This window comes from Magallana gigas, chromosome 10, assembly GCF_963853765.1.
Source record: "Magallana gigas chromosome 10, xbMagGiga1.1, whole genome shotgun sequence".
Lineage (NCBI taxonomy): Eukaryota > Metazoa > Mollusca > Bivalvia > Ostreida > Ostreidae > Magallana > Magallana gigas.
In genome coordinates, this window is record NC_088862.1 from 8027408 (window position 1) to 8048215 (window position 20808).

The 20808-nt window shown below is 30.9% G+C and overlaps 1 protein-coding gene and 1 long non-coding RNA gene across 3 annotated transcripts in view; one reads left to right on the plus strand and one right to left on the minus strand.

Moving 5' to 3' along the window:
* LOC136269745 (low-density lipoprotein receptor-related protein 4-like) overlaps window positions 1-10652 on the minus strand; it is a 41307-nt gene extending 30655 nt beyond the window's left edge. The window contains exons 1-5 of one of the 2 annotated variants that reach the window (XR_010710388.1): window positions 10520-10652; window positions 6321-6765; window positions 5977-6229; window positions 4764-4911; window positions 291-401 (exon numbers count right to left, since the gene is read on the minus strand). The gene's annotated coding sequence lies outside the window, so the exon portion shown is untranslated. Of the gene's footprint in view, window positions 1-290; window positions 402-4763; window positions 4912-5976; window positions 6230-6320; window positions 6766-10519 lie in introns of those variants that run through there. The other variant, XM_066073878.1, reaches the window with a different exon arrangement.
* Window positions 10653-13552: 2900 nt separating this feature from the next.
* Window positions 13553-16788, plus strand: LOC136272037 (uncharacterized). Its single transcript, XR_010709913.1, has 4 exons — window positions 13553-13914; window positions 14290-14319; window positions 16247-16352; window positions 16660-16788. It is a non-coding gene; the product is annotated as an uncharacterized lncRNA (long non-coding RNA).
* The last annotated feature ends 4020 nt before the right edge of the window (window positions 16789-20808 follow it).

Below are 20808 nucleotides of genomic sequence, written 5' to 3' on the forward strand. Positions count from 1 at the left end.
AAAAAACTAGTATCAACGCTGTGTGTTTTATCACAATTTTTATAATAAGTAAGTCACATATTATCAGTGACTTTATTATTTGTAAAGCAGGGGCAGCTTGATTACACCGCTACATTAGTTGGAATTTGCAAAGAATTATTGATAAAATTCGCAAAACTATGAATAAGAGATGTTGATGTCAATGAAGGTACATGTACTATTCTGAAAAATTTTATTTTTCTTAAAAGCGCTCATTATTGTAGCAAAAGCAACATGAACTTAAATAATGAAAAAAAAACACCGAATGACACCTGAACAGGTTCTGTTATTCCTATCAAGTTGAAAACCTTCAGAGCAGAGACATTTTGGTCCTGATTGCGTATTTACACACATATGATGACAGTTAAGAGATGAACAAGGATCTACAAATATATGATACAATATAAAAGAATAGACAGCAACACGAAAAAATAAAAATCCCCAAATGTACATTTATATGTTCAATAAGTAAAGACACGGTAGTGAATATATTTATGTATTCTTAAAAATAAACAAATCAACGATTTTACAGAAAAATATATGCATTGTTTAATCTTTAAGACGTGAAATTATAATATGAGAGATGTTAAGCATACCAACGCGTAAGCGTTCTTGTACGTGTATGTTACGAGTTCAAACTAAAATGAATGCGTACCAGTTTACATAAAATATTTTGTTTCGTAGTGATACATGTAACTTGAACTTGTACTTGTAAATGTTTTAAATGCAATTAGGTCTTTCCACCTATCAGTTGAAAGACCTTTTGTATTTCCTATGTTTTTTTATTAGGTCTTCCACCTTTCAGGTGAAAGATTTTTTGTTTTCTTTATGTTTTTTATTCTCCTTTTTTTTCTATATACCCCAGAGTCACCTTTTGTTATTAGAGTTGTCATAACATTTAAACTTCATGTAATTGCTCATTAAAAGTTATGGTACCAATTGACCCTGTGTCAAAACACTCCCACAACTTACAGAGTTATTGCCCTTTTAGAAGGGAATGCTTGTTATCGCTACTCCCCTGAAACCATAATAGATAGATAGTTGAAACTTTTACCAATGTCTTAAGTACAATTAGAGGGTTCTTCAATCTATTCATACCAAAAGGCTCTGACGTCCCCTTCTAGCAGTTTTTGCCCCTGAAAGTATTGAAACTTCTATCAAAGAGACTTCGGACCACTCGGAATAGAAGCGTCTACCTTGGCCGAACAAAATAACATAAAGGTCAAAGGTCAAGGTCATTTGGAAAATCTGTTAATTAATGAATTTTCATATCTTTTGAAATACAGAATCATTTTAAGGGTTTTAATAGCTTGCAGGATTGCACAATAAGGTATTCAATTGGGTCAGCCAGGTATCACATCAAGTTCTGTTGTTACTCAAGTGGAACCTGTTTTTATAGTCCACCCATTCATTTTGTACGGAGACAGCTAGCCTCTTGAACACTTTCTTCTATTGTTAGGTTTTCTGTTTACATGCTTGTGTAAAGAATTTTCACTTGGGAATTTTTTTTCAGAATAAATGGAAAAAAATTCAGAAAAGTAATTCAATAGATGTTTACGATATTCAACATAGAATTCTTAAAGAAATGGCTTGAAATAAAGAAAAACCTCTTTAAAATTATTGATGGCTTTGTTATTTTCCCATTTATAGTACAACATATAGCATAGGTATAATAATTTGTACTTTGTTCATACCTTATTGCGCAGTCTAGCAATTCTTTTAAAAAAATGTTAAGGTGGAATGACCTCTAACTGTTCGAGAATAATTTGTCTATTAGTTAGGTCTTTTCACCTTTCAGGTGAAATACCTTTTGTATTTCTTATGCTTTTTAGGTTTTTCCATCTTTTGTATTCTTTATGTTTTATCATCTTTTTTCTCCTCTTTTTTTTCCAGGGATAGCTTTTTTATTTCTAGAGATATTGAAACAATTTTCTTTATGTTTTTGACCATTTTAAGTTATGGTACCAAATGACCCTTTGCTTGATAACTCCAAAACTTACAAAGTTTTTGCCCTTGTGTACGAAAAGCTTGTTATCGCAACTCCTCTGAAACCATAAAAGATAGAGACCTGTAACTTTGGCAATATTTTTTGGCACGCTTGGAGGGTTCCTCAATCTATTCATACCGAAAGTATCTGAGGCCCCTTTTAGTAATTATTGCCCCTAAAAGTATTTGAATTTCATAAAATCACTTCCAACTTTTTTAATTATTCATCATAGAGAGTTCGGACCACTTGGGATGGGAACGTCTACCTTAGCCAAACAAAATGACATATAGGTGAAAGGTCAAGGTCGTTTGGAAATCTGTTAATTAATGAGTTTTTAGATCTCTTTTGTTTAGGGTGGAAGAGAAAACCTTCTTCATGGATGTAAAAGGACATCATACGACATTTTAAAATATAGCCTCTTAGCTCTTACCTTGAAACAATAATAGAGTTATTGCCCCTATTTACGAAAAGGTTGTTATCGCTACTCCTTTGAAACCATAAGAGACAGAGACTTTGAACTTTTACCAATGTCCTTAGTACACTTAGAGGATTCTTTAATCTGTGCATACCGAAATGATTTATTTTTGCCTCTGAAAGTATTTAAATGTTTAAAAAATCACTTCCAACTTTTATATTTTTTGTCATAGAGACTTTGGACCACTTCGGATGGAAGCGTCTAACTTCGCCAAACACAATGACATAAAGGTCAAGGTCAAGGTCATTTGGAAATCTGTTCAGTAATGAGTGTGTGTATCTCTTTTTTTAGGGTGGTAGAGAATAACTTGTTCATGGATAAAGTAGGACTTCTTGAGACAGTTCAAAGTATAACCCATCAGCCCCTATCTTGAAACAATTATAGAGTTATTGCCCCTATTGTACAAAATGTTTGTTATCGCTATTTCTCATAAACCGTTAGAGGTAAAGACTTTAAACTTTTACCAATGTCTTCAGTACAGTTAGAGGGTTATTCAATCTATTCATACCAAAATAACCCATGGCCACTTTCTAGCAGTTATTGCCCCTGAATGTTTCTTTAGTTTGTTAAAAACATCATAGGCATTTGAACCTTACATCGTAGAGTCATCAAATTTCTTTAAATTGCAATGTTGACCTTTACCAGTCAATATAACATAAAGGTCAAAGGTCAAGGTCAAACAACAACAAAAATGCATATGTAAGTGTTTGACTTTTCCTTAAGTAACACAGAGAAAATGTTGTATTAATTATATTGAAACAAATCTTTAAAAACATAATGAAGTGGAACGACCTCTAGTTGTTCAAGAACAATGAGTCTACTAATTTTAAATTCCCTTCTTTTACTCTGCGTATTAATAGTCACAGTCGAAAACTGAAGGTACGTTTTATTTTCCATTGAACACCATTGTTTGAAGTAATCATTTAAACAATAAAATGCTTTCTTTGGTGATTTATGCGGAGTATGAAGGTAGCGACTATGCAGAAAAAATACATAACCCGCGTTTGTTGTTTATGTAATTGTATTTTGCAAAGATCGCTACATTTATAGCCCGCATGAATCATCAGAGAAAACATATCATTGTTTATATTTACATCTGTTTTTACTAATGAAAAATTGATCATTAAACGTAAGTAAAATTCACATAATTACTGTTAATGTACATCAACACGTTAGCTAAAACAAACAACCATATCGTGTCCTGTGAGAATTTGAGTCCGACATCATTAAGAAGAGTTCGCCCAGCCCGAGATTTGTCTAAGGTCGTTGTAGGTTTCGTCCAATCGATAAACGGAGCGTGTCAATTTCAAACCTGTTAGTTTTAGCCGCTGTAGACTTCGACAAATCGATAAAAAGAGTCTGGCTGTTTCTATAGAGCTATGAATTAACTTTGTTTCCATAAGAAAAAGAGGGAATCATACTCGATAGATGTAAACTACATATAGATACTGGAAATATTTTCCCTTTTATCAAGTATAGAATGTCAAAAAATTTATCTTCTATATCTATATATGTATGATTTTCTTTTATTACAGAAAATTATGAGTCGTTGCATGTCTCGTGAAAATCGATCAGTGTATTAAAACCTCTACAACACATAACATTTTCGATAAATTTATGTTTCTTGATATCAGTAGTCGCATTAAATATTAAAACTTTGCAAAAATTAACACACTTGTTCATATTAATAGCCAACAAGTAAATATAAAATACAAGTTCGATCTTGTGTGTATTTTGCAATATACCCGTATGTTCATTCGTCTTCATACATGCAGAGTTTTGTCATTACAAAAACGTATGACGTTATACACATATTTTCCTTTCTAAACGTACACGTACACGTTGGTTTTCTGAACCTTTTTTGCAAACCAATCTATACATTTGACAATATGTTTTGATTGAAAGTTTTACACAATACAGAACCCGAAGTACATTCCTACATGTTATATAGTTCAGGGATAACAGCTAAAAATATATATTTTATGAAATTGTGGCATTTTTAAAATCATTTACGAGTTCAATGTCATTAAGATCAAAATTCATTACTTCAAAATTATATCTAAAAATAAAAAAAAAATGATAAACTAATCATCTCTTCTACTAAGAGTAACAGGCTAGTTTTCTTAAGCGAAAGACATGTTTGCTAGGACTCTTAGTGGAACATAAAAAGCTAGAATGTTTTGCATCGTACATGTACATTTACATGTATCATTTTTATAACTATTGACTGGTTACGACAAAGATATCTTTACACATTTATCCAATTTGTGGCAAACTACTTACTGTATGAATATCTCTGAGACTCGGCATCATATGCATTAATGGCAAAAGGTTGCCTTGAAGAAAACTCTTTGGCGTAAATTAAAGAACCAGTGGTTTTATCAACTGCATAAAACCTTTTAGCTTTAAAGCTAACTGCATGCACCATATTCTGTTGATAAAACAATACACAACAGAATTATTTTATTTTTATTTTCACACAACATAATAACTTAGTAATTGTTCTGATGCAAAACATATAATTACAAAATACACAACACACAAATAAAGGTACTATATATCTGATAATTTTCGCGATGATCTAATTTTCGCTTCGTTCGCGATGTCTTTTAAATCGCAAAATTTTGAATACGCAGAAATTATATTCTGAATTATTTTTTATAAGAAACGTTTTAAATTGCAAAAAATGACTGGCGCAAATTAAAAATGCTACACATTTTCTCCATTTTCAACAATTGTATGACACGCAAAAAAACCCGGATATACTTTTTTTAAGTTGTATTTATTCTTGGAAGTTACAAAACATCTGACATTATAGTCAACATATTTTGTTTTAAAAAATATATCGTTTTATTAGGGATACCACACTATGTTTAGAAGACATAAATAAAACCTCAGTGCGCAAAATATATCTTACAGTGGACTAAAGGATCTCCTGACTTCAGATGCAAAACATCACCTATGTAATATCATATCTCATAAATATTTTGATCATTATGATCACTTCTAGGCATTACAAAATTTATAGACAAAACACAACACTTAAAAGAAAAGAATTTAATATCAAATTTGAAAAAGACCCTTTTTAGACAAGACATGATTTTGATTTTCACAAGTATTTATATGAATTTTCAACTTAATCTGTTCTTTCTTTAATAGTCTTAATAACATGATATAGGAATATTAAATAAATTTTTAATTGAAGTTTTGCCTTGTGCTAATAAAAATAAAAAGACACCTTTAGGTACACGTGACGTACATTCATTTATTCGATACTGTAGATTCCTTATTGAACGCGGGGAATTTATATCAGCGTAAGATCGCGGGAGAACATCTCGAGGATTTTTAAAATCTCTTTTAGATTTTTCGGACAAATGTAAACCAAATAAAAATATGCAAACAAAATGGCGTACACGATTTTATATTCTCGCGATTTGATGCAAACCTGTTGAATTGCGGAATTAAGTACTCTCGTAAAATAGGAACACTACAGTACCTGATAGTAGACCAATCCTGACACTGGTACATGGTTCTCTCGTCTGATCACTATTCTTTCCGAGCCGTCGTAATTACTGCTCTCCAGAGTCTCTCTAGAAAAGTCTGACCAATATAATTTATCCCCCGCAGTGTCAACAGTGAGGGTGAGCACTCTGGACAGTCCTTTGTATACAATGGTCACTCTGTTCTCACCATCCAATGAGGACTTTTCGATTCGAGCATTTGGTTCATTGTCAGAAAAGAACATTAATCTGCAAATAAAGTTAAAATATTTTATCATTTCGAATATGTTTTTGCATTTATATAACCATTTAATAGCTAAATGTTAGCAAAAACGCGCACCTGTCTTCTGGATCTAAAGCCAATCCTTCGGGTTGCAATAAATCTTTCTCAACTATTACTTTATAATTCGTGATGCTGATATTGTACGCTGGTTTCATGGCAATCCAGTTTAGCATGGAATCGCACCAATACAAATTACTGGATACAAAGTCAAATGCAATCTGTCCAAGTGCTGCAGATTTGCTTCTGTGCTGAGTAAACAATCCTTTTGAAGTGTGTCGATCAATAGAAAAATTGTGGTAAATGAAAATTGTATCGAATATGGCTAGGAAAACGACATTTTTCTTTGGATCAGATGCTATGCTGTAGATTAATAGGTTGGTATCGGCAATTGTACGAGTAGCGTTACTAAATGAACCCGCCGGACCTTTAGGGAATTCTTTCACAATGATAAGCGAGGTAGGGTTAATTGATCCAATTAAAAGGCATTTGTCTTCTAGCATTCCTGAAAATATAGATTAGAAGATACCAGTCAGTTTTTGGAAGCTGTTATTTTGTAAGATAAGTGGCTCTTGAAACCAAACCTTGTTTCAGGAAAATAAACGATCCTAGGTAAAAATCAAAATTTCTGTTATTCACCTAGTACTTACTTATAAAAATTAAAAAAAAATTATAAAAGAGTTTCAATTAAATGTTTAAAAAAAGTACTTATTTATAATATATATTATATCTTGAAATAGTTTGGAACATGTAGCAACAAGATATGGAACAATTTCTAAATTACATTTTAAATCTACTTTGCATGTTATAATAGAACTTTTAAACTGTGTATAAATCTTTTTTCTTAAGTTTAAAACAGATTTATTATCCGAATTTAAAATTACGTTGCATGTTATAATAAAACTTTTAAACTGTGTATACTTTTTTTCTTATGTTTAAGACAGATTAATTAATCGAGGGCCTAAATGTGTCGAAAAATCTTAAAACAAATATCGCGTAGCAATGTTAAGGTGTCCCAGAGTAAAAAAACAGCTAAAAAACGATATTTTTAAATCAATGAAGAAATAGTTTGACCGGGAGTATTTCTTTAAAAAATTATATCGTATATTGACAACAATGTCAATATATGTAAAATACTTGATGCATTTTAATGATTTCGTATGTTTTTCGTTGTCACGTGACCTGCGTTTCCTAACATTGCATAATGTCTGCTTAAATTGCATTGGAACAGATGATTAGTGAAAATTGCTTTGTTATGTCATACACTTTGAAGTTCTTGCTTGAGCTTCGAATAGGGACTTTGTTTATTAAAGATATTATTAAAACATTACGCTAAATCATAAAAAGGCACATTTTTACTAAATAAAAGCGATTTACATAAAATTGGTGTAAATCCGTAGGTTTCCAAAGCATGATTGACTTTGGTACCCGTATTCTTTGCTTATTTTACTTAAAATATTCAAAATCTGTATTGATCTTTCACTTGCGCCGATCTCTTTCTTACATGCATTAAAAATCCTTTATTTAGTTTATTACACGTAACAGGAAAAGTATCCAAATCACTAACTTGTGAATTTAAAAATGAATTAGATTTTACCTAAAATAAAGCTTTAAATCTTCAGATTTTTTAATACTGATTATGGATATGAATAAATTATGTACATCTAGCATAAATGACGGCATCAATGTAGAGGAAACAGCGGTTTTATTGCAGTTTCAATGTAATTTACTTTTAACGTTATGATTACATCTCTTAGACCCATCGAAAAGAATGCAGATAGTGACGACAAAGTTGATTATGACGTTATATTGTATGAAGAACAGACAAGTGACTCTCTACACATCGCTGTGGGAGGCCTTAAAGGGGCATGGTCACGATTTTGGTCAAAATTATTTTTCTGATTTGAATGTTTACAATGCTTCAGAAAGCTATTTTAAAAAAGCAACTAACGTTTGAGTGTCATTCGTTGAGTGATAAGAAAGTTACAGAGCTTGCAATTCTTTGCTATGTAAACAAAGCTTTTGTTTACATTTTGAATGTTGAAGTAAAAATTAAAATTTCAGACCTAAAATAAATGTGTTAAACTTAGGAACTGTTTATTTATGCTTAAAATGAATAAGAAAATAGACAAATTAGCTTGAAAAAGAATTTTTTTACCGGTATATTGAACCTATTCAAACAATTACACGAGCCTATTTTACATGACAAAGAGTTGTGAGCCCTGTGTCTTCCTGATAACTTTACGAATGACTCTCAAATTTCATTTGATCAGTAGTAATGCTTTCCTAAAGCATTGTAAATAATGTAAACAGAAAAATAGAATTTGACCAAGATCGTGACCATGCCCCTTCAAGGTCAATATCTAGTAAATGATTTCAGACTGTCTTTTTTGGTGCTAGAACAATTATGAAGTCAAAATTGATTTGATGATTCTTTTCCCGTATTTTACCGCTTTAAAGGAATTATGTAGAAAATAAATTTTTTGACACTATATTTAATAAAGGGAAAATATTCCCGGTACCTATATTCAATTTGACACCATTTTAAAGAGTTCAAGAGCTTGTTTGATGCCAGTTTTGGAGAAATTTCAGGCATTTTAGATATATTTCATTGGTCAAAAATGGACAAAACTCCGAGATTTGTTAATTTCATCTTTCATATTTCATAGAAAATGGTTGCTTGAAACATGATTTTCTATTGTGTTTACCAAACAATTAAGCCCTGGTACACCCTATGAAACAAAGGTAGTGTTATGGAGCATCATTTAAAGAATTAATATCTTGTAGCCTGTAGGCACTTTTCATTTACTTTATCTTGACCTTAACATACATATGCGGACCTGAGTCTTGATCAAAATTTGTCCGTTCTTTGTCTTTGTCGTTGTTATTGTTATTGTAAACCCTTCCTATTTTCACTTCTTTACCACTGGGCCATGCCCTTATTTAAGAAAATATATTTTAGAATTATTGAACGTTTGTCTTTTTCTCAAACGCCTTTGGAAAGAAAAGCTCTACTTTTGTAGAAACTTTTTCAGGTAAATTTACATTTGTTAAAATCATTTTCACAGAAGTATAGAAATAAACAAATATTTGAAAATTTTGAAAATTTGTGATCCCAATAACTATTTGGTTAGAAAATCTAAAAATTATTTGGCATCATCCTCAAGTAGTGGAGGTGCAAGTGTTTTATCTTTCAACTCAAGATATGGCCACAATGGGGGTAGGGGATCTCTACATTAATGACATAGAAATAAAATCAATAAGATAATTCTTTCAATAACTAAAACAACAAAGAGATCTTAATGTTTAGCACAAGGTTATGTAGATTAAGTTTTGGTGTTTTCAAAACAATATCTGCCTCCTTATATTGCCCTAATATTTTGTATTTGAGACCCTAAATCTGATTTGATTAGAACCATGTACATGTTGCTCAGTTAAGCAATGTGGCCCTTGGGCCTCTTGTGTTCCATTGCATTTCTCTAACAAAAACCCCTTTTTTGTAAATATGTTTACTCAAATGCGGACAAACAAAGTAGCCGTCGTATTTTCCGTTAATTTCAAAAGAAATATAACTTTGCAAGACAAGTTGAAAGCTTTCCAATCCTACTCAAGTATTCATATATCTATTCCCTTTTATTTATTTATGTTTGGAAATCTATATTTAAATAACCGACGGCCTTTTAATCTATTTGAAAAATTACCATGCATTGGATGAGTCTTTGCCATGTAGTCGACGTGAATGTGAATCAAAGGAAAAGATGAAACACTTACGTCATTCAGTTACTGTATACAGGGTTATTAATTCGCCTGCTAACAACGAGGGGCCGAATAGAGTACAAACAAAGTGGGTGCTAATGTTTCCCTTTTTACAGTACCTTTCGAGACCTATGAGTTGACATTTAATTTACTCCACAGCATTGCTTCATCTTGTGATGTTCATTGCAAATTTAAATAATATTTGTATTTTGTTCCGTACATGACTCATTTTACATAAAATGATGATTTGAACAAAAGTATTGTGTTTTTTTAACCAATTCCTACAGGACGTTCGTTGAAACATTATAAATAAGACGAGAATAAACAACTTCTCATAGAAAACATAATTTAGAAATATACTACCGTTTTTATGATTATCATGTCTTTTGTTTTTATATATATGTTTTACTTCTACTTTATAACAGATTAAATCGCATCTGTAAAAATTACATCAAATGAAGGGCTATTTCGGAATGATACAATGTTATACATGTAACACTTACCAGAGGAACCGTATCCAAGAAACACAACAATTTCAATAATAAGTAATATCTGTAAGTGTTGCATTTTGACTCTTTGTTGACAGTCTTCAAAAGCAAATAAAGAATCATGTATGTGTTGTACCAAACAAGGAAGGTGCATAAATACAACATGTACATCGAAGAAATATGTTGTCGTTTCACCAATGCTATAAGACTAAGTCAATAGATATTAGAGTCCTATTAAGGAAGACTAAGCATTTAACGAATCTTATTATAATTTGCAGTAAACAACTTAACAACATCACTGATAATTGGACATACAGAAATTATTTAAGAACACGTTTTATGTGCATAGCACTCTTAAGTCCAACTCCGGAGTTGTCCCCTTGAATGTAAAACACCAGAGGATTAGTTATTAAGATTTCAAGTAGATTACATGTAATAACCTATTGCTGAACATCTCATTAACATAATTGTCCAAACATAATTATATGTCTCCAACATTTGAATACTTCCGGGTAAACGTTAGTTAGAGTACGTACTGAAGCATTTTAAACTATTTATAACTTTTGTTTACTTTTTGGGTGTTTAATTATTTCCGTAAGAGAGGTCTGGTTCTTCATTAAAAAAAAAACACTTAAAAGACAATTCACCGAAATCATTTGTGTAAAGTTTGGGTGGTTCTAAAACACAAAAACATTTAGATTAGCACGCGAAATACGAAAATATATAGAAGAAAAATATTGATCAGTTGTGAACAGAAAGATTATTTTGACATTATTTAAAAAAATATGATTTTTTTAAAAACAAATATTACTGTTAAGGAAACTATTTTCATATCTTAGTTTGGCTAACTGGTAAACTATTAGCTGCTGGCTGCACATTGGACTAGGGCTGAGGTCATATGTGTATCAGCTGGATCGTAATAATTTACAAGTCATAGGTTTTTTCTAAATGAAGAAAAAAAAAGTAGAAAAAAGTTAGTCCTTCCTGTTCTCTGCTACTTATTCAAATCATTCTTTTCATTTACGCCCAGTCTACGTGTATGTAGACATTTGAAGAAAGAACTAAGTAGAGTTTCAGTCTTATTTTGAATTATTTTGAACAGATGTTTAATAATATAAAAAGAAACCCTGAAATGTAACATTTATTTAAACAAGAATACCTAACAATTAAAACAAATATATAAATAGTTATCTAACTAGACTCTCCCACGGGTAATTGTGCATTTTCCCTTATTGTTCATAAAGCTGAGCAGAAGATACCAATTCTAGTCGCCCACAACGAAATTCACAGCATAACTTTATCGTGTGTTATTACATGAAATATATTAATTTCGCTGTGGGCGCTGATTGCGGACACATTTTTCACTTCAACAAACTATAAGAAAATTCCACATTACAATATTTTCTGCATTTCAATGCAATATTGATAATTTGTATGTATTGTTTTGTATTTCTTTATCTTCAACAATACTTAATAAAATACTTGCTGTCATCTAGAGTAAAATGCGTGAAGACTGTAATAGAAAATTGTTTACGTAATAATCTTAGAATCTTATAAATTATGCATTTTCATCAATACATGGATTTGTGGGCATCACTTTTCAGATAACTTTTTAAGGATAAATAAGTTCATGGCCAATGATCCTGTCCATAAAATGTTTTATTATAAATGCTCTTGAATGGACATTTACTTTCGTTGATCAACAGCAAAATCCTCGAAAAAGGGTATTCGATGAATATTAATGAAATTAAAGTAGCCAAATTAACAAAAAATTACACTTAACCAAAGGACAGACAAACAGACACTATCGTAAGAATGTCCTGTAAATTTTTCAAATATTCCTGTTTTTCATAGGAGGATGTGCAGATGAGCAACATTTGCCTCCCTAACGACGCTTTTAGAGGTTATAATATAAATTCATAAATGGTGCTCATGGTATAGCTAGTGTGTTGTTCCAAAATAAGGAAATAATTATGTGTATCAAATGTTTTCCAACCTTAATTTACATGAAATATGTTTTAAAGTTACTTCACTGGTTAACCACTACATATTATTCATGTGTAGTCCAGTACATGTACATGGAATTTTAACGTATGTCCTTTTATACACAGAAATCGGTTATTTTGAAAATTCGTAATTCTAAACAATGAATTAATTTATTGGGTTTTTTGATGGGTGAAGGACTTTTTCTGCTGTGTTTTTTTACATAGTATAAAGTAATCTCCTTTTTTGTTTTATATCAATTATTTTGATTATAATAATAATAATGTATCCTTCATCGCTGTGCATATTTTTCTGGATTTGAAAAAAAAGATATCGATCATAAATTGATTTGACCAAAAAATAAATATTTTTTTGTATGCAATACGAAACTTTATTTTCTATTTTTAGCTAGAACGTATGTGGTGTGATTATTCCGTGTGTAACCATAGAAAGAACAGCAAAGGTAATATCAACGATTTAAACACAATTTTAAACACACAGATTTTATATATCGATTCATTACAAAGTGTACTATACATTATTTATTGCAGGCAGGGTTAAGTTAAATATTGAATAGTGCTTTAAAAGTTTGAAAAGGAAATACTTCCTTGCCGAAATCCTGTTGTTTTGAAGCAGACAAAAAATGATATATACCACTACCTTCTTTAAAAAAACTGTTATCATGGTTTTTTAAGGAACTATTTCTGCAATAATTTATATCACTTTTTGTCTTGAAATAAAATCTTTCCGGAGGTGGGGTAATTCATTCATGCAATCAATGTCAGTAAAATTATTCATGTAAACTGGTAGATCAAGATAATGATGTATTTTGGCGCAAGACTTCTAATGAGCTGGTGTGTTTATTTAGAAAGGAGTTAGAGTCCTTTAGTTTTCAATAATAAAAAGTGTTTTGTTATTGTCGTTATGACTTGTTTGTTATAAAAATTTTGAAAAAAAAGGTTTTAAAATTTCTCTTATAGTATTACAAAAAATGTTATTGGTACATTTACAAAGTCGTGTGCAATGTTGATATAATCATAACTTCCATTGATCAACTTCATGTATTTCTCTCCGTGTTTATGATAATGAAGTTGGTCCGTGAATGTAAAACAGATGACCGAGATCCTCAAGAAGACTCTGCTTGCTTCTAAAAACAATATGAATAGGAATATAAATTAAGAGTGTTATTAATAGCACCCCTGTACTCATAAATCTCAATCTATACTAAAACAACTAAAAAATTCTTAAAACTATAAACACAATTTATATGAATATTATTGTAGATTTTTTAAGTTACAACAATGCTAAGAAAAGCTGGAGAAATTTGTTCTTTGTTACTTGTGGGGCTTGCACTGGGATTTTGGGTAATTGCCATAACAACTCATGGATGGCTTGTCGTTGTGTATGAAATTAAGAGATGGAAAACGGTAAGTTGTTTAATTTCTTATAACGATGATTAACTTATGAATGTGGATTAATGCAAATTATGAATGTGTGCAATGCACGTCAAACATAAAAATAGTGCTTAAAATGAGAACATAGCGATAAGAATTTCAGAGGTTTGTTTTTTACAATCATTGCAAGGCATGTATTACATATTCTATTTTGACTAACGATTGCGTAAGATTAGATGGTTGTTAAAAAAATATTGGTTTAACCATTATAATAAGATATTTTTTTTTTTCTAGAATAGCTCAATTCAAATGTCTTAGAAACATTTCAATTTTTTGCAAAACAAATTGCAATCCGTCAATTTATTTTAATATATTTAAAATAACATTAAGGCAATCTTGTTTATTTAGATAATTGGTCCAGCATATTCAAGGCAAGAAGTAAGTAAATCTGATAGATCAAACAATATATCTATAATACCTGTTCATCCTGTGATAAAAATCTTATTTATCAAAATCATTTCATAAGATAGGTGGATTGGTTGAGATATAGATTGATTACTGACCAGATCCAACCTAACGACAGAGCAGATCCATTTCAACCCCGGTTTTTATTTCAAGGTTTATTACGGGTGTAATCGGGGTTTAATTTGAGTTATTCGGAGTTTGCTTTTGCGGTCCAATTTACGCAATGAGGTGTGAAGCAGAACCGTCTTTTATTCTACCATCTTACCGCCTGTTTGGAGTGTCGTCTGTTTGGAATGCTTTTAGGGGTCTACTTCTGATCAGGGTTTACTCTCTGTGTCCACTCTGAGTCTTCTCTGCGTTTATTATGGGTGTAACCGGGGTTAACTCTGGGTCTGCTTTAGCAACACTGGAAAAAGTCCCGAGCAGACCCGAAGTAAATTCAGGGTAAAGTTGGAATCCACTTTCTGCGAGGTTGGGTCTTATCAATACTGTAGATTGATAGAAAGATAGATAGATAGATAGATAGATAGATAGATAGATAGATAGATAGATAGATAGATAGATAGATAGATAGATAGATAGATAGATAAAAACAGTACCGATCAGACCCAACCTAACAGAAAGTAAACCCCAACTAAACCCTGGGTTTACTTTCTGGGTTTACTCTGGGTTTACTAGAGTGGACCCAGAGTAAACCCAGAGTAAACCCCAAGTAAACCCAGAAAGGACACAGAGAGTAAACCCCGATCAGAAGTATACCCTGAAAGCAGACACTACATGTGTACATGTGTATTCGGAATTTACAAGGGGCTGGAAGCACAGGCAGTAGGGTGATAAGTTGAAATACAGGTCTGCATCACACTTCCGTGCGAATAGTTGACTCCAAAAGCAATTCTTGAGTAAACACAAAGTAAACCCCAAGTAAACCCAAAGTAAACCCCGAGTGGACCCAAATTTTCAAAAAGTAAACCTAAAGTAAACTCAGAAAGTAAACCCGTGGTTTCTATGGTGTTTACTCTGTTGTTAGTTTGGGTCTGATCGGTACTGTAGATAGATAGATAGATAGATAGATAGATAGATAGATAGATAGATAGATAGATAGATAGATAGATAGATAGATAGATAGATAGAATAGTTGCAATCAGTATATAGTGACATTTTAAAGTTCTCTTTTCACACGTTCCATATATTGAATGACTCATAAATACAACTTTTACAAGTATTTAAAATTGACAATTCTGACATTTAATGTTCAATCGAAATTCACTTAGAATGTTCAAAGTTTATTATACTTTTTATTTATAATAGTGTATTAAAACCAGTTTCTATACAATTTCAAATATAATACTTCAAACATATCCCATGCTTTTGCTAACATATTAAAAAATACCTTGTAATTTTGTTAACTTGTATTTTCAACATTTTAGGAAATGTTTTCTGAAATTTAACCCAATAAGCAGAAAGGAAAAAAAAAGGTTTCATTTAGTATCTTGAGATGACTGTTGCTAATCACATATAACAATTTGAAAAAAATTGTATATTGTAGAATTTTTATTATCTGTCCTTCAAAGTGCTGTTAATTGCAAATATCTATATATTCATATACATGTATTCGTAAATGTACAAGTACATGTATGATGAGATGTTCCTTAAAGAAACAAATAGTGATGTTCAAGAAAATGTGCAGAAACACTAAAGTTGCATTATATTCAGTATGGTTAACAATATTACGTATGCAATTTTAAGGCAAAAAACCTAAGTCGGTCTCCTTATTTGAACTAGTTTTACAACTGTTTTACTACAATTTGAATTCTTTAACATTGATTTATAGAGGCTTATGTACATCAGATGTTTTTATAAACCAACCAATACAACTTTATAATTATTTCCTATCTTTTAGGTTACTATTGATTTAGGTGTGTTTTATTCCAAATATTGCAAAGGGGAGTTGTGCCATCAATTCTCAATTACGGTGCCGGACAGCGTGAATCGAAACCTAGAAATGCGTAAATATCCAACTGATATAATTCATTCAGAACAAACATTTCAACGTTTTTTATTGAAAGACAAATGAATACCATTGTAAAACATTACTTATTTTGAATAATCTCATGATTTGGTGACATAAACAGGTTTCTTTTTGCATTTGGCTTAAATCTATTTTCTAATTAAATAGCTTTAACGTTTCTTCAACATAAAATACACTAACTAAATAAAATACACTGACCGATGTTCTTAGAAATGTTCTTTTTTTATATGATCGCTAAATTATCTTGCTCTATTGGTGCTTACATTTGATTGCTTTTTTTTCAGCATCCCAGATTGAGATGCAAATAGAGAGCGTAATAGCCGCGTTGCTCTGTGCTGTCTGCTTCATCTTATTGCTGATTTCAATTCAATCTACAACAAAAAGATTTTTACACATTGCGATAATTCTTCCTTTTTCTGGTAAATCAAATTCATTTTGGAAACATTCTATGCAAAATATAAAATGTCAATGCCATGGAAATCAGGTCTAATTATTTAAGAAGGTATACTTATGGTAACACTTAAGTATTGTTTAATCATCTATTCGCTTAGCACATGATTTTAATTTCCTAAATTGGTGACTTTTTTTCAAAAGATATGCATTAACAATAAAATAATGTTTATTCTTTTAATTCATTTCAAATAACAACATTGATTTTTGCAGTATTATTTCAAAGTATCCTCATCGGTCGAACTTCTAAAACCAATGCAAATTTTCTGGTCTACAAGGTATTTGGTTGGGAAAAAAAGGAAATTAGATTTCCATACTCAATTCTTCTGGCTGGGATTGGGGTTCTGTTTGCCATTATTGCCTGGATGTTAAGCATTGCCATTTACTGTAAGTTACCTAGGCAGAGATTGCAGAGTTTGCAAGATCAGAACCTGGATGAAGACGCAGAAACATCCCATGTGGTGTCGCTAGATCAAAATATGACAGAGACCTCATATTCAGCAATTAAAGAAACACAGGTACAGGATAAAAGAGAAACTTCGGAAATATCAACTAGTGTTTCACAACAAACGTCATGTTCACCCGTTATGATCTCACAAGATAATACTGAAGCTATATTTGAAACGATCGTCACTCAACTTTCCAAAACGATTGACAAGTGACAGGCGTTAAAAAAGGAATACCTTAAGTTGATGTCAGCGATATGTTTGCGAACATGTTTTTAAAAATACATGTAAAAAAATTGATTTAAGCATTGAAACGCATGTTCTTGGCAAAAATTTCATTTCAATCATTTTGTTATTTTTGTTTTTGTTCAAATGCTTTTAAACAGTATTGTTCACACTTTGCAACAGATATTCTTATTTAAATGGAAAGGCATAATGTGCTTATTATTTAAACAAGAGAATAATGACTTACTAAGTTACGTACAGTCTCTGGTTTTTTTATATGTCTGCGTATTACACATTTTCATTACGCACGATTGCTTTCAAAAGATCATTATCGAAAGGATTTTGTAGAGACACTAAATTACAATGTAGTTCTTAATGTAACAATACATTACCCACATTACATATTTTTGTGCTCTTTATACTCATTCTTTTCATTCGGGTACCAAAACGATAAAATTAAGAAATTATTATTTATAAACATTGCATATACTTAATTTCTTTCTTAAAATTTAAAATTGTACCTGCGGTATTTTGAGCGTTTTCTATTAATTGATTGTGTCTGAACGTCTTCTATATGAATTAAATTAAAAAAAAGACTTAATTTTAATAACAAAATATCAGCTTCAAAAGAACAAAGCATCGTTAAATGAAATTAGGTTCAACCTGCGCATATATCGGCCCGTGTTTTGTTCCAATAAATTAATTAGCAAGTACATATTGAAGCGATATTTAACTAGGTCGGAAGGAAAGCCGAAATGCAATTATTCATTGAAGACCCACACAAACATAAAGAGAAAGAAAGGGGGAAAGAAACAAGAAAAAAAAGAGAAAAGGAAAAATCCTGAAATACATTTTTTTCAAATTTCGTCAAACACTTTCCAAGATTCACTTCAAGACCCTATTTGAATGCTCATTTCAACATCGAAAATATTTAAAAATCCTCGAGAATGGATTTTTAAACCAAACATTTGAAATGGATTCAAACAAAATTGATTAAAAGAATATCTTTTACAAAGTAATAAAAAAATCGACATAATGATATGAAAGTTTGTTTTATACCAATAAAAGTATTTGGGGCAAAACTGTACGCTTTATCATTAATGATCAAAAATAAATGTTAAAATTATGTCTTTGAAAAAGCATTAAACTGACACTAATAACAACCCAGGGATGATTTCACTTTGAATTACTATGCAATCATCATTGTTCGTGTGGAACCAATGTTCATGGCTTCCGTTGATAACCCTTACTAACGAATTTACATCCCCACAAATGTATATACAAGTATTTTTTAAAATATATCTTAAATTTATCCTTAATTTGCTACCAAAGAAAGTACGTTTCCCCGAACCAGGAAATATTTGGCTGTCAACGAACATTCACTCCCACGAACAAAATGATTCTCCAGTAACTTAGTGTAAAATTGCAAGTGTATTTTTTGGTGTAGCTTATCATTTTTAAATCGTAATTAAAAAGCACCAATTTTAATTAAAAAAAAAACTAGATCGATTTACACAAAGGCATGTTAAACACACCCTTTTTCTTCGTCCATGCCTGTGTTTATCAGATGAATTACAATATCTTATAAACAATTCGGTAGAATACAAACACACTTTAAAACGAGTTTATGAATATAATTTTTTGTTTAAAAACTTAATAACTACATATTTTGCAATTATACTCACTGTTGTTTCTGTTTATGCATCTTGAACTAATACTTTTTTCCATTGTATATACACTGAAAAATATGTTCAATTCATTTGTTCATACGTATATAATCTAATGATATTATCATATTTATCACCAGGATGTAAAAATGTATTCTCCTTTGATTCTCATTCAAATAGTTCAATTTCTTTAAATACCACAACATTTGTTATATACATGTTTTGGTGTTATTTTGATTACGATAACATTTTACTTTTGTGACATGTTATGTACAGTATACATTCCTACTTATGACGTGAAATAGTGAGGTGACGTCATACTTATGATCACGTCATTGTGTACTTTGTGTTATTATAATTGTATTGTGTTTTACCATGTAAATAACTGAATAAGTTTAGATGAAAAATTTGTCCCAAAAAGATGTGTTTTATCTATCTCTCGTAACTTTTGGTGCCGTGACCAGAGAGATGAAAGAATGCAAGTTAAACCCCACTAGAACAAGGAGCAGAAGCTTAAAAAATACAAAGGATCTAAATAGTTTTTCAAGGAAGATCATTTGTCAATTTATGAAATCTTGAAGCAGAAAAAAAAGTTAATGGACGATCTGGACGAACAAATATTGAATAGGATTACAGAAGAGGAGGAAATCGAAGATGAGCATAACACTGAGCTAGACATTTGATTGATGCGTTTTAAAGAATTCATTGACAACAAATTTGCAAATGTAACTGGGGAATAACAAGATTTTCCTATGTCAAATTATGAAATTGTTATTTTTAATCCTCATGAAATCAATCACGTGTCATCTTATCACGCAACAGTTCCATTAATACGGGATCATTACCCTGTGTCATTGCGGTCAGGTAGTCTCTCTACCGATTCCAACTACAAATTACGGAAGTTATCCTTACCTACGTTCAAACAAATTCGATTGGCAATCTTTTTGGGAATCATTTAAAGAACAGCTATGTTAATCTATCTCTTGTAACAGGTATGCTGCTGTATATTATACTGTATATATAAATTGTTAAACATGCTGACTGTCATTCCAAATTTCACTCTAAAACATTTTTTATTAATCGTAAAATGCAACCAAACTGTTATAATATGTAACTTAGATAGTGTTAACATACCATTTAAACTTCTTTAAAGCCTGATTTATGCAGTTCTTGCATTATTTTAATCTTTTAACAAGCTATGATAGAGTTATCACTGAATTAATCAAAACAATAAACACGATAGATAAATTGGAGGTTTTTTTATTACTATAATTTACCAATGTATTAAAATGTCTTTTATTCGACCTCATACAAAAAAAACAAACAACAAGGATCCTTAAAACATTACTGACATTGTCGGTGCCCTCTTATCTATCTGATTAAAGTAATATATTGATACATGTAACATTCTTAATAGATATAATTTGAAAGTAAATACAAACGTTAGAGAAAAAGAAATCAAGAATATGATCGACAAGAGAATTTTAAACGAACATTGATTGTTATCTATGATATTGAAATACTGCTAGGTTGGGTTTTCGGGGGGAAAATCAATAAGTTTTAAAATGATGTTAGTATAGCTTGTTAGTCCAGTTAAATGTTATAAACACCTGGTTAACCTGTGCATGTAAATTCTTATTGTTTT